Raw genomic sequence first — 13,670 nt, forward strand, 5'->3', positions numbered from 1 at the left:
TTAGCATGCTGAGGTATGTTCTTTTCAGTCCTACTCTCTCTAGGACTTTTATCATGAAGGCATGTCAGATTTGGTTAAAGGCCTTCTCTGCATCTATTGACATACTCATGTGCTTTTGTCTTTAAGCCCACTTATATGATTTGCTATATTAATTTGATTATGTATGTTGACTCATCCCTTTATTTCCCAGATACTTGCTCAGTAATTTCATCACCACCCCGTTCTCAACAGCTAGGAAACGGAAACAACTTAAATTTGTTTCAGCTGATTAATGGATAGTAATAATGTGGTATGTAAACATAATAATGAAAATGAGGTATATATACATAATAATGAAAATGTGGTACATATACATAATAAAAATGTGGTAAATATGCATAACAATGAAAATGTAATAAATATACATAATAAGAACATGGTATTATACATATATATACAACAGCAGACTCCTCCAGGGCAAATAAAAATAAAATAGATGGGCCTGTGAAAGATTATAGTACATGAAGTAACTCAGGCCCAGAAAGACAATATGTGATGGAATGTTCTCTCATCTGTGGTTTCTAGCTACAAATCTTCACATGTGAATATGCAACCTGCAGTAACTGCTGAAACCAGGAAAATACAAAAGGACAATGGAGGTGGGGGCTTGAGAGGGAAATAGCAGAATACCAGTGATATGAAGGCAGAAACAGAAAAACGGGAGGGTTCTAGCTGGGGAGGGCAACATGTGGGCCCCACTTACTACACCTTTATGAGTATCCTGCCATGTTGTTGTTGCTACTTCAACACACAGAGAGAGGGAGGAGAGACAAGTAACATCAAGGTTGTTGGACTGGATAAAGCATCAAAGAATCATATTATTTTGTATTTTCCTAAATGTATATACTATATTCTCTCTCTCTCTCTCTCTCTCTCTCTCTCTCTCTCTCATATATATATATATATATATATATATATATATATATATGTATGTATGTATATACACATCTTAAATGAAGTATGTCACTTGAACTGACAACGCTCCCCACAAGAACCATGGACTAACAAAAATCCAAGTGCCAGGCACAATAAACCTCCTTTCAAGATGTTGATGATATAGTTCAAGTGACTCTCAAAACAACACGGCTACTACTGTCGCCCCCGGTCACCTCTCCGAGCTTGAAGGTAGCCCTCTGCTGCTGAAGACACCACTAGGGACTCAGGTTACTCCTACTGGGCTTTACCCAAAAGCTTCCTTCCTACAGTCTAGCTTCCAAGGTACCAGAGAGTACACGTAAGCTGCCAAGAGGAGGTGACAACTAATAGTCCTACCCAGGTGACACACCTGTGAACCACAACAATAGCAGCGTGGCAGGATACTTACAAAGGTGTAGTAAGTGGGGCCCACACATTGCTGGTGACCTAAGTGGCAAGCCTAAGGTGGCCTTAAGGCCACTCAACAGGAGGAAAATCACGCCTAGTGCTAGAGGTCTAATACATCCAACAAATATTATGACAGAGGGCTGATTCATCAGCAGGACACTGTCTGCCTTTGGTACAGGGAACTGTGGGAAACAGTGTTTCCAGAAATCATAGCTAGAACAACTACCTGGGGCTAGGAGGTCCTGTGTCTTAGAAGAGAATCCACTACCACAGCTTGGCTAGCCCAGCTTAACTCTTTGCTCCATTCCAAATCTTATCCTTACATCCGCAGCAAATGCAGCTAATACCCCTCACCAAAACCACAGTGCAGAGTTCAGCAGACAATGGGGACCGCATCCCCAACAGATACATCTACTGTTTGTTCCTGCATGTATGGCCCAGAGAACATCTCAGAAAGGGGGAGCAGGAGCCGGGATACCAGGAAGTCTATTGTGAAACCCGTTCTCCTAGAAATGACCACATAAACAAGATGTGAATGGTGACAATAGAAATAGACACACTAGCTGGGAAGTTCTCACATCGCATGGGGTATTTGTATAGTTGTGCATGTATGTAATGTATATAGTCTACATATTATGTATGATTATATATACTCTATATTTGTACACATGTGTTTGAGAGTGCAGGGGTACATGGGAGGGAGTGGATGAAGAGTTTAAGGAAAGGGAAGGGAAATGGGGAATGACTATCTTTTAATTTAAATGTATTTAAAAATAAAATAAAAAATGAGAGATCAACAATACTTAAGCAGCAACGAAGTCGAGGTTCATCTTTCCTCAGAAATGAGAGCACAGTGCCCTCTAGTGGACCCGGTGGACCTTGGCTGCCTGCTGCTCACTGCGGCAGCCAATTCCTTGAGTAAAATGACTGGAGCTGAAGAAATTGTCAGCTTCTTCCTGAGAATAACGGGCAGTTGAGGCGACATGAAGGCGCCCCACTGCCTTCTCTCCCTCTCCAATCTCTGTTAACAATATCAGGAAGTTATATGGATGGGAACAACTGTGGGGTTTTACTCCACCATGGTTCTCCATTTCCCTCGGCTCCAGAGAACTGAACCCGCAGCGTTGTCCTCAGTCATACAAGTGTCTCGGTTACCGCAGGACGTGCAGACAGCTCAATGCTGGCCACTCCTAAGTCCCCAAATCATAAGCTCCCGCTGCGATCCAGGAACTGTTTTCACGAATGGCTTCCGGGTGGAGGTCAGAGAACAGCTTTGAGGATGGAGTCAGTTCTCTCCTTCCACAGTTAGCGGATTTCAGAATGGAACCCAGGTCAACAGGCTTTTCCATCAAGCACTGTTAGCTGCTGAGCCCACCTTGGCGCGCTGATCCACCCTGTATCTTTTAGATAAGATACAGAGCATAGAAATAGTCTTTCCTTCCTGTGAAAATGCTGTAATTTCTTGATGGTTTTGGTTGTTAGCTTAGATTTTAACAGTTGAACCATCTCTCCAGTCTCCCACCTCCAATCCCTCCTTTTTTTTTTTTCTGCCAGGGTCTTTCTAAATAGCCTTGCTATTAACAAAATTCACTGCTAGACCAGGCTGGCCTCAAACTTACAGAGATCCAGCTGCCTCTGCCTCCTGAGTGCTGGGATTAAAGGCATGAGCCACCATGTCCAATTGGAAACAGTATAATTTCTTGTTGATTTGTAATAGTTCTCTCAATGACTGATATTGAACAATGTTCTGATGTCTGACCTTACACATAGATAATGTCATACAGGAAAAATCCCTAAAGAGAAATTGGCAGAACAGTGATACAGAATTCAAAGTCTTGGTAAATGTCACGGAAATGCCTTCCATGGGGCTTGCTACTTATTGAGGCCATATTTGTAACCATCAATTTAACTTGTTCTAAGGGGCTCGATAAAACACTTTGTGGCATCATGAAGAACACATTCGGTCTCCGTGTGCATGTTCCTCCACACACTGGGGAATCTGGTTTTCGTGAGATTCAGAAGCCAATTGCTTCTGAAATTTACGATGAATCAGTGACTCCGAGCAGGACTTCTACGACCTTCGGGAGGGATTGGGGGCAGCCATGTTATTGGACAGTTGGAAGTTTCAGTTACATTCTCTGACATCTCCAGGAGGAGAGAGGAGACTTGAGTTCATCTTCAAGGGGGAAGAAATACATCTGTGTGCTCGGAACAGGGTGGGGTGATTCCTATATATGCCTCCTATATAATTCTCATCCCCTGTGGGAACGGGGCAGAGTGATTCCTATATATGCCTCCTATATAATTCTCATCCCCTGTGAACAAGGCCACGAAGCAAGCCCGACTTTACGACTGTTCTGCAACAGAGAACTTGATCGCTTGCTGTCTCTGAGTCTAAAGGCACAGTAGGATTTCCAGTTACTGGTAAATAAGCCCAAATTTTGAAGAAAATTCAGCTTGGTTTTCAGATTTCTAAGTTTACAATGAGTGACCCTCCTCCAGCCCATCCACAAGTCCCTCCCCCCACCCCCGGGGCAGTGGACAGTCACTGGAAACTCCTGGGGAGTCACAGAGGGGTCACAGTGGCACTCAGCTCCTTAGTGGAAACAAAAAATACCAACAGGAAAATCCAATTTGTGATGATGTCTAACGCCTGATTTAGGACCTTCGACTTTCATTTTTAAAATGGGGGACAGGGCTCTCCAAAGGTGGAACACTAGCGGAGGCGGGGAGGGGGGAGTCACTTATCCTGGGAGTGCAGATCAACGTGTTCACCCCGAGGGTGGCAGCAACGGCCTGGCCTTCAGCGATATTCCAGGCTGGTCTGGGGTTTATTGCCGTCTGGTTGAAATCTCTAGGAAATGGAGTGACTCATTCAAGTGGGGCGGACCTGCCTCTCCTTCCTGCTTAGTACTTGTCTTCTGATTTATGAGGAGCATTATGATAAACATTAACTCAAGCAAACCAAATGGAAAGCTTGATAAGGCATTGCTTTTCTGATTCAAAAGTCCCTGTTTGCTCTGGGTGTGCCTGTCAGAGGCCCGGAGTCAGAGTATCAAACCAGTCCTTCCACAATGCTTCACAGAGGTGAGCACTCTGGGTCAGCCTGGGATGTTTTGCTTTGCCTACTTAAGGAGGAAGGGCACACGGCATTTCTAAGACAGAACAAATGACCAGCCTGAGCTGGTGTGAGTTTGGGTGTGAATGCACACTGTGCACCCACACGGGCCACGCTGACGGATGCTTCTGGTTTCTCTAAGCAAAGCAATAACGTGGGGAGGGGCGGGGCTGTGCTTGGAGTAATGTGGTTACTATTATTTTCGCTTTTATCAGGCATTGTCCGGGAAGCCGGGTGTGTAAGGAATATGCACTCAGGCAGGTCCTTGGTTCTGTTGATAGTGTTTTTTAAAGCTCTGTTCTTACCAATCGAATGCAGTGATACAGTAAAAGCAATTTTTGCTGAAATGTACCCTTCAGCTGGATGCGTTCGGTGGATGGCCTGTGCGGAGCTGCTGGTCCTCCCATTGTCTGCCTCCTAGCTCCTCCATCCTGCTGCAGTAGAACCTCTGTGACCCTCGAGGCATTGGTGACAAGAAGGCAGTACTGTGAGGTCGGGTCAGTTCACTGGGAACCATTGGGACACTTGCCTTAAAATTAAAGGATAAATAAAAGTTCTGGGGAGATGGTTCAGTAGATAAGGTACCTGCTGTGCAAGGAACTGAGTTTGATCAACAGAACCCACATTAACAAATAAATAAAAGCTGGGCTCTATGACACACATTCTTGTAAATTCAGTTTTAGGAAGACAGGTGGATCCCTGGGGCTTGTTGGCAGAGTCCCCAGCCTAAGCAGCGAGCCTCAGATCAGCGGCAAACCAATGACCACCACCACAACAAAAAGGATGGTGGACAGTGACCAAGCAACTGCCAGAGAGTGTTCTCTGGCCTCCACACGTCGAAGCACACATATACACCTGCATGCACACGAACATCTGTGCCACAACGCCAGAAAACAAAGATGGCAAGAAAAACTGATGTTCACGAAGACTACACACACAGGCAAGGAGTACTTAGCAGAGAGGGCCAGCCCCGTTCTCGGAAACAGGGAGACCGGAAATGGCATGACAAGTGTTTCAAAGTTAATCTCACGGCCCCAGTACAGTGTCACTCACAGAACAGAATCATGGAACATGAACACAAACAGATGGCCACCATTTTCCCAGGTCCTGCAGAAGCGAGCTTGGAGTCCAACGAGACATTTACCGGTGCTGATGAATGGAAGGGATGAAAGAGAGAACAGCAAAGCCGGCAGACTCGTGTGTCACCACCAGCCCTTCCTCTGCCCTCCACGGGCCAACTACCCCCTCTGCCTCCAGTCAAATTGGCACTCACCTATGTCTTCTGGGAAAATAAATTCTTGTGAGTGGCTTACTATGGATTAGCCGGCAGTTTGTTTCCTAAGAACTGTTAGCATTTCCCCCAGTTCAATGGTCAGGTCCCCAGGACCTCTAGGAAACCACGAGGTGGGTCAGGCTTGATCAGAATAATACCCGCTCTGCCAAGAGCTCAGAAGTCTGATTTTTAAATGGCATCGTTTAAGTCCGACAACTAGATCCTGTTGGACTTTCAGAAGAACAAATAAAAGCTTACACAGGAGAAATTCATTCTTAAAAAATGAATTACTCTCAAATTTCTCTGCCTTAAACTGAGCAACATGTAAGAACACTCACCATTTTTAACAAAAATGTAACCTAAGCAGCCATCCAGAGAATATGCCACTAGCGTGGCATGTTAATATTGAAAAATATGGTGTAACTTAGAAGGGGAATCACAAACTAATCTCCCGTATGTGAGTTCCACTATCCTGGAGAAGAGACTGGCTGATACTGAGAAATGGCTCTAGTGTCTCAGTCATTGTTATTGCTGGAGTCTAGGTGCTATGTGCTTCTCTGACCGTAGGCCTGGTGTAGAGGTGGTGAGACTGTGCTCTGTCCATTGGCTTCAAGAATTCAGATGGTTCCAGCCACGCCACTGGGCATGCTGACTAGAGAGGGCAGAAGAGGTGATCTCAGACATCAATGGGCCTTGGCTGTGCACAGCTTCTTGAGAAGACTAAGTGCTTTCCACCAAGGGCCCTGACTTCTCAGGAGACATCTGAACTTGCAGTTTAAAAAGTAATGCCTTTTGCTTACAAAAACCACACACACACACATGTACACACACACACTTGCCTACCCGCGAGAGTGAACACATGCACACATTTAATGCAGAAATATCAAGAGGCAAATATGATCCAGGCAGCAGCTGGTATCTATTTCCCTGAAGTCACAAAGCCATGCCCTAGAACCTCCAGGTTACACTACGTGGAGGTCTCACCTGCAGTGCCACCTGCACGGTCCATGCACCAGCTGCTCTCTACTCCCTGAAAGCCAGGAGCCAGTTTCCGGTGCCTCCAGATTCGAATGTGTGGAGGTCTCAGCTCAGGTGCTACCTGCTTGTTATTTGTCTCTCCTGCCCCACGGTGTCTTGTGTGCCTCCATGATGCTTCCCCTGCCTTGTGCTGTGTTCCCAGGAGACAGCATTTTTGCATGACATCAGCTTCTTTGCCCTTTGACTTCTTGGCTGGACTTTGCAAGAGGAAGTACCTGCAGATCAGAGGATGGAAGGAGAAGAGGGTATTCCCTCTGCATCCTCACTGCCTTGCTCCTGTCCTAGCAGTGGTGTTCTCTACAGCCTCTCACCAGGCAGCCTCTCCCAGGATTCCAAGCTCCTTGTCATATGCCTTAAGGATCAGAAGAACAGACACTTCTAGAAATCTGGAGGTGCTTCCCCTTCCATTGCAAGTTCCCCTAACATCTCATCCACTCCATCTTCCTCCTTAGACTCTTCAATTGAACCCTCAGAAGGTATCCTCCTTCTCTCTCTGTATGTGGACCAATACAAAGGCCGACTGAAAGATTTATGGGTTCATGTAAATTGCTAGCCTGGAATTCCTTATTTGTTTTGTAGCTCTAATGACAAACAACCTCTTAGTAGTTTACAGATAAAGCACACAGAGGTCATTAATAGGGACAGGAAGGTTCGTTTGCTACAAAGTTCAAGACGATGAGAAATGGTTTTATCAGACACCTACCACACAGTCAGTTACTTAAATATCCACATTAAATACAGATAGCCCAACATCTAATACTAGAGGGCTAGAGCTAACTGCATGGTCATCAGCTCTACCGTGTTGGAACCACTGTACAATCTTCTGTCACATTATTGACTTTTCCTGGGCTACAATTCCTTTCTTCCTACTCCCTTTCTCCATCCATTGTTTCTTTCATTCTTGGCTTCTTTTCTCCCTCTAACTGCCGCACTTAGAAATGGTTTGGGTATGTCCTCTAAGGGCTCATGTCATAGAATTTTAGTCTCCAGTAAAGGGATGTTAAAAGTTGGTAGGATCTTTAAGAAGGGGGACCTCCTATTGTCAGACAGTGTGATCCTCTGTTCAAAATACCCCAAAGACTCCACAAAATACTTACATCTAATAGACACTTCTAGCAAAGTAAGGGGATACAAGTAGTATGATGAAGGAGGCAGGAAATTACATAAACTTCACCGAGGAAGTGAAAGATTTCTGCAGTGAAAAGTATAAAAACACTAAAGAAAGAAATAGAAAAAGACACTAGAAGACTGAGCGACCCTTATGTTTACAGATTGGTAGAATTAAAGTTTTGAAAGTGGCCATAGAATCAAAACACTGATAGATACAATGCATTGTCAAAGATGGATAGATACAATGCCATCTCAACCAATGTCCTATAACCACTGTTTCCAGAGCTAGGACCAATAGTCTAACGTTCTTGTGGAAGCAGAAAAGAGTAATGATGGAGCTGCCACAATACCTACTTTCAAACTATACTGCTGAACCTTAGTAACAAATACAGTATAGGACTGGCACCAGAACAGACAAATAGATCAACGGAACAGAGGACACAAAGCAAGTCCTCATAGCTACGGCCAACTAATTTTCAGGAAAGATCAGAGACACATGTCAGAGGAAAGACAGTCTCTTTAACAAATGAGTAAACTACATACATACAAGTAGATGAAGGAAATTTTTCCTTTGTTCTATTTTTAAGTAAGATAACCCAAGCTCAGAAAGACAATGACCATGTTTTGTCCCTCATATGTGATTCTTAGATTCTAATTTTATACATGTGTATTTATATGGAGGCAAGTTTGGGTATAGGTCACAAAACCATTAATGAGACCTCAGGATGAGAAAAGGTTTTAAGGAAGGAAGATGGCAGGGTCGTTTAACAGAGGTGACATGGGAGTTGAAAGCGGAATAATTCAGACAAAAGGGTTCTAGTGGGAGGCAGGGAAATAGGGAATTAACAAAAACAACATAAGTGTGAATAAATGCCACAGGAACGCCACTACCTGTGTGCTAATTAAAACATTTAAAAATAATGAAATTTGATTCCCATCTCTGACTTTGCAGATATTAAGTTGAAAATGGATCAAATATCTTTATGTAAGTCTTGAAGCTTTGAAACTACCAAAAAAAAAATACGGAAAATACTTTAAGAAATAGGCATAGGCAAGGACTTTCTGAACAGGACTCCAATAGTACAGGAAATAACAGCAAGAATTGATAAATGGAGCTGCATCAAATTAAAATGTTTCTGCATAACAAAGAATACAAGATGGGGTAAGTTTTTAACAGCTATTAATTTAATGGATTTTAATATATATATATATATATATAAAATGACAAAACAAGTCATATGATTACCTAGCATATCAATGATGTAAAACAGTTTTCAAAAGAAGTAGAAATGTGCCAATCAATGCATGAGAAATGCCACCATCTCTAGTCAGCCATTGAAAAGATACGAATGGCAATTGCATTGGAATTCCATTTCAGCCCAGTCAGAATGGCTGTCATTAAGAGCGCAAATGAACATACTTTGGCAAGGACATTGGGAAAAAGGAGTGCATTAGTGCAGCCACTGTAGGAATCAGAGCTTTACAGCAAAGTCGTCCACCTCCCAGCTTCCCTATTTTCAGCAGGACCTAGACAAGGGGCCCCAGAAAATCCTGTATCGAGTATTCTGAGTTCATTGGAGCATCTAGTCAACTCCCAACATGTGGGACATGAGGAATGGAGAGTTACTGAGCTCCTAGGAGAGAGCTGCAAACCAGGGCCCATGGGGAACTGTGGGAACCCAGGGTCCTGTGTAGCTCGATTAGGCCTTGCAGTGTTCACCATGAAGTTTCTTTTGACTTCCTAAGTTCTAGGTATTGGAGTGGCCTCTTATAGGACTACTGCAGGACTTTAAGAAAGACATCAAACCCTCTGAGGTACAAGACCGGCTTCCTTCTCACCCACTTCCTCTGCATGGCCCAAGAGCATCCTCTACCACAAAGATAAACAATGGAACATGCCAGCTTCTTCTCCCAGACTCCATAGCTCCACCAACCCACCTGCTGTACAGGCAAAAGCTTCTATTTGCTACAAACCTATCTACAAATTCTTTCACTGATAGGCTTCTGACAAATGTGAATCAAGGGAAAAATATAATAATTATCTTTAATCCCACTACCAAGAGCTGTTACTTAGCAACATGCAATGATTCACTTGACTGAGATATAGGTCAAAATGTGCAAACCAAAACATGAAACATACAGATACAGAGTTTAAAGTTTAGATGAACCGTCTATTGGTTACTTTTCTCATTGATGTGACCAATACCTGACAAAAGCAAGGGGTTTTCTTTTGACTCACAGTTTGGGGTACAGTCCACCATGGAAGGCAAGGCATGGCTGCAGGAGCCTGAGGCAGCTGGTCACATGTTCTGTAGTAAGGAAGTAGAGAAGGATGAAATGAATGCTCGCATCCCATTTGCTTTCTCTTCTTCCAGTTTTTTTTTCCAGTCTAGCACTTAAGCCCTTGAGATAGCTCAGTCCATATTCAGGGAGTGTTTTCACCCTCAGTTAAGCTTCTCTAGAAACATCCTCAGCAGACCCACCCAGGGATGTATATCCCGGGTGATTATAAAAAATCTAATCAAATTAAAATGAAGATTGATCATCACAAATAGTGATATATATATATATATATATATATATATATATATATAGTTGGTACAGTTTCTATCATAAAAACACTTTGCCTGTCTGAAATTAAAATTTTAACTGGGCATTCTGTATTTTTCTTTGCTAAGTCTGATGACTTAAAGTGCATTGTTAAGTGGAAAAAGCAAGTTATCAACTAAGCATTATGCTTGGAATAAGTCATTTTAGTAAAGAAATTTCTATACATAAAGATGTTTGCATCAATATACAGGCACAGACTTGGGTATTTTCCTTACATGTAGTCTATACCATAGGAAGCTTGGTGTCTGTGGAGGCCAGAAGAGAGCACTGGGTCCCCGGGGCTGGAATTAAAGGTGATTGTAAAGTGCCACGTGGAAATGTGGGAACTGAGACCCAGTCCTCTGGCAAAGCAGCTGATGGTCTTAACCGCTGAAACATCTCTCTAGATCCCCCTCCTGCAGATTCTTTTAGTGGAAAATATATGTATACAAACCAGTTCCCATTTGCATACTTCCCCACTACTTCTGCTTCTGACACTTTGTATCAAAGGATTTAAAGGAAGTAATGAATGCAATGTGAACAGAAGTTGACAAATAGAACCTATGAAACTCAAAAACTCCGTACAACAAAGAAAACAGTTGAGACAGCCTGGAGAATTGGAGAAAACCCTTTACTAGCTAAGTATCTGACAAGGAATGGATTTCTAGACTCTACAAAGAACTAAAACAAAACCAGAACCTAAACAATATGTACAATCGCTAATGAAATGAGCAGACAATTCTCAAAAGGTAGACTACAAATGGCCAATAAATACATGGAAAAATGTTCAGCCTCATTAATCGTCAAAGAAACGCAAATCAAAACTACATGAAAACTTCATTTTTTTCCCCAGTCAAATGGTATTCATCAAGAAAACAAATAACATCAAATGGTGATGAGGATCTGGGCAAGAGATTCCCTGCGCACTTCAAGTGGAAACACAGCCTGGTTCAACAGCTACGGAACTCGGTATGGAGGTTCCTCAAAAACTAAAAATAGTTCTAAGTGAGACTCCTGGACATTTATTTATCTGAAGGGCTCCAGATTGGCATACCACAGAGATGCTTGCATATCACTGTTTGTTGCAGGACGGTTCACAACGGCTAAATTATGGGACTAACCCAGGTGTCCCACAACAGAGGGATAGACAAAAGTATTCTGCACATTGGAATTTCACTCATTCACAAAAACATGAAGTCATGCCAAATGCAGGAAAATGTATACAACTGGAGATAATCATTTTAAATGAATTAAATCAATCTCATAAAGGCACATATCATATATTTTCTCGCATTTGTGGCTTCTAGATTATGTGTGCATATTTATGTTTTTAAAATTGTTTTTAAGATTTATTTATTTTTAGTTTATACATATGTCTTCTGCCTGCATATATGTCCTGTGCACCTCATGTATTCAAATACCCTCAGTGAACAGAAGAGGGTGTCAGATCTCCTGGAACTGAAGTTACAGGCTGTTGTGAGCTACCACATGGGTGCTAGAAACTGAATTCAAGTCTTCTGAAAGAGGAACAAGTACCTTTAACTGCTGAGGCATCTCTCTAGCCTAGGACATGCATATATGCTTGTATGAGATAAAAGTGGAAGTGAAATTATGTAGGGCTACAAAGAGGTTAATGGGATGAGGGAAGGGAGACTGGCTTAGAGGATGTGGTGGTTTGAATAAGAACGACCCTCATAAGCTCATATATTTGAATACTTAGTCACCAGAGCATGGTGCCATTTGAAAGGATTAGAAGGACAAAGAGATATTAACAAGAACCTTTGGGGTTCAATCCCAAGACTCCCTTCAGGGTTTAGATTGAAAACTACAACAGGTGAAAAGATATCCTTTGGGTATCTGAGGGCGAATGACCTCTCTCACATCTGATTTTTCCGAATCAGTCTCTTTATTGTTCTGCCATTCTGCAAAGTTTTCTGTTTATATACACACACGATCAGCAATTCTCTGGCAATAGCAAGGTTACAAGGCTTGAACTTCTCAGGGTCACAAAACAAATAAGAGCTGCACAAAGCAATAGCTCAATAACTGTCAGCTTACTTTATGGCTCAAGGGAGGCGTCGCTTGTAAAATGCTCCAACAATTCTAAAAAGAGGAAAGGTCAATTAAGGAACTTAAAATCCCAAGAAAAGAAAAGGGGAGTTTGTGGTCTATACTACATTCCTAAATGTGACTAATTAAGCAAGAAGTTTGTAATCGATAAATGCAAAAAGGGGGGGAAACGCAGTGACACTGTCTCTCTTCTGGCTCTCTCTTGGCTCCCTGGAACTGCAGTTCTAGGAACAGAATCAGAATATCCATGGCAACTGGCAGAAATTGCAGAGGGAAGCACGCATTTGTTCCTCATTAGCTTCTTTGTCAAATGTTAACTGGCTAAAGCAGACCTCTCAGATCTAAGAATTACATCCTTTACCCTAAGTGGCTAGAACAAAGGGAAATCTATAGCTACATAGTACAAAATCTGGAGCCTGACACTTTCCAGTCACCTGGGCCAAGCGGTGATATTTTTTCCAATGGCACCTGTGTGAAAAGGATTACCTTACTCCGGAGCTGGTCAAATGGTCATTATCTTTTTTTTTTTTACTATTATCTCTCAGGATCAAGTCACAGTTAATTTCTTAGACTAAGATCTTGTATCGTTAAACCGAGGTAAAAGTAAGTACAGAGTATTAATAGACTGTTAAAGTTAGAACAGGGTTAACTGGGGTTGCACTTTCCCATATCGGCTGAGGGTAAATCAAGGACACCCACATCTCTTTATCTCTGAGGGCTATGAATCGATAAACCCAGACATGCCCAGACATGCCATAATTCAGTCCTTGGGCCTATCTGTGAAGGCCCCAGTTGTGACCTTTCTTCAAGACTCTCCTTCTGACCAAATGTCCTGCCATAAAAGACAATTGAGGGGCGTTGGTTTCTAAATCAGCCAAAGGAGCAGAGATTTGACTGTAAGAACAAAGGTTTGGACTGTGTAATTTACTTTATTAGCAGAGTTAGACAGTGTGGGAGAAAGTCACCTGATACTCCAGTACATGAGAAAAACTGTCCAATAATTGATTGATACACTGCTGACGCTTTGGGATGAGTCCCACTGTAGAGGGAGAGCACTAGAGCTTCACAAGGGATCGACGGCAAGAATGGCCACTATTCAAAAGGCAGTCC

General features: G+C 42.7%; 1 long non-coding RNA gene across 3 annotated transcripts; it reads left to right on the forward strand.

Moving 5' to 3' along the window:
* The first annotated feature begins 3,528 nt into the window (after nt 1-3,528).
* LOC125393768 (uncharacterized) lies at nt 3,529-5,796 on the forward strand. 3 transcript variants are annotated; one of them, XR_007229935.3, is made up of 3 exons: nt 3,529-3,786; nt 4,840-4,977; nt 5,585-5,796. It is a non-coding gene; the product is annotated as an uncharacterized LOC125393768 (long non-coding RNA). The 3 variants fall into 3 exon arrangements; XR_015001538.2 differs by lacking the exon at nt 3,529-3,786 and adding an exon at nt 4,155-4,449; XR_015001539.2 differs by lacking the exons at nt 3,529-3,786; nt 4,840-4,977 and adding an exon at nt 4,138-4,449.
* The last annotated feature ends 7,874 nt before the right edge of the window (nt 5,797-13,670 follow it).

Source organism: Myodes glareolus, chromosome 4 (genome assembly GCF_982192425.1).
Source record: "Myodes glareolus chromosome 4, mMyoGla1.1, whole genome shotgun sequence".
Classification (NCBI taxonomy): Eukaryota; Metazoa; Chordata; class Mammalia; order Rodentia; family Cricetidae; genus Myodes; species Myodes glareolus.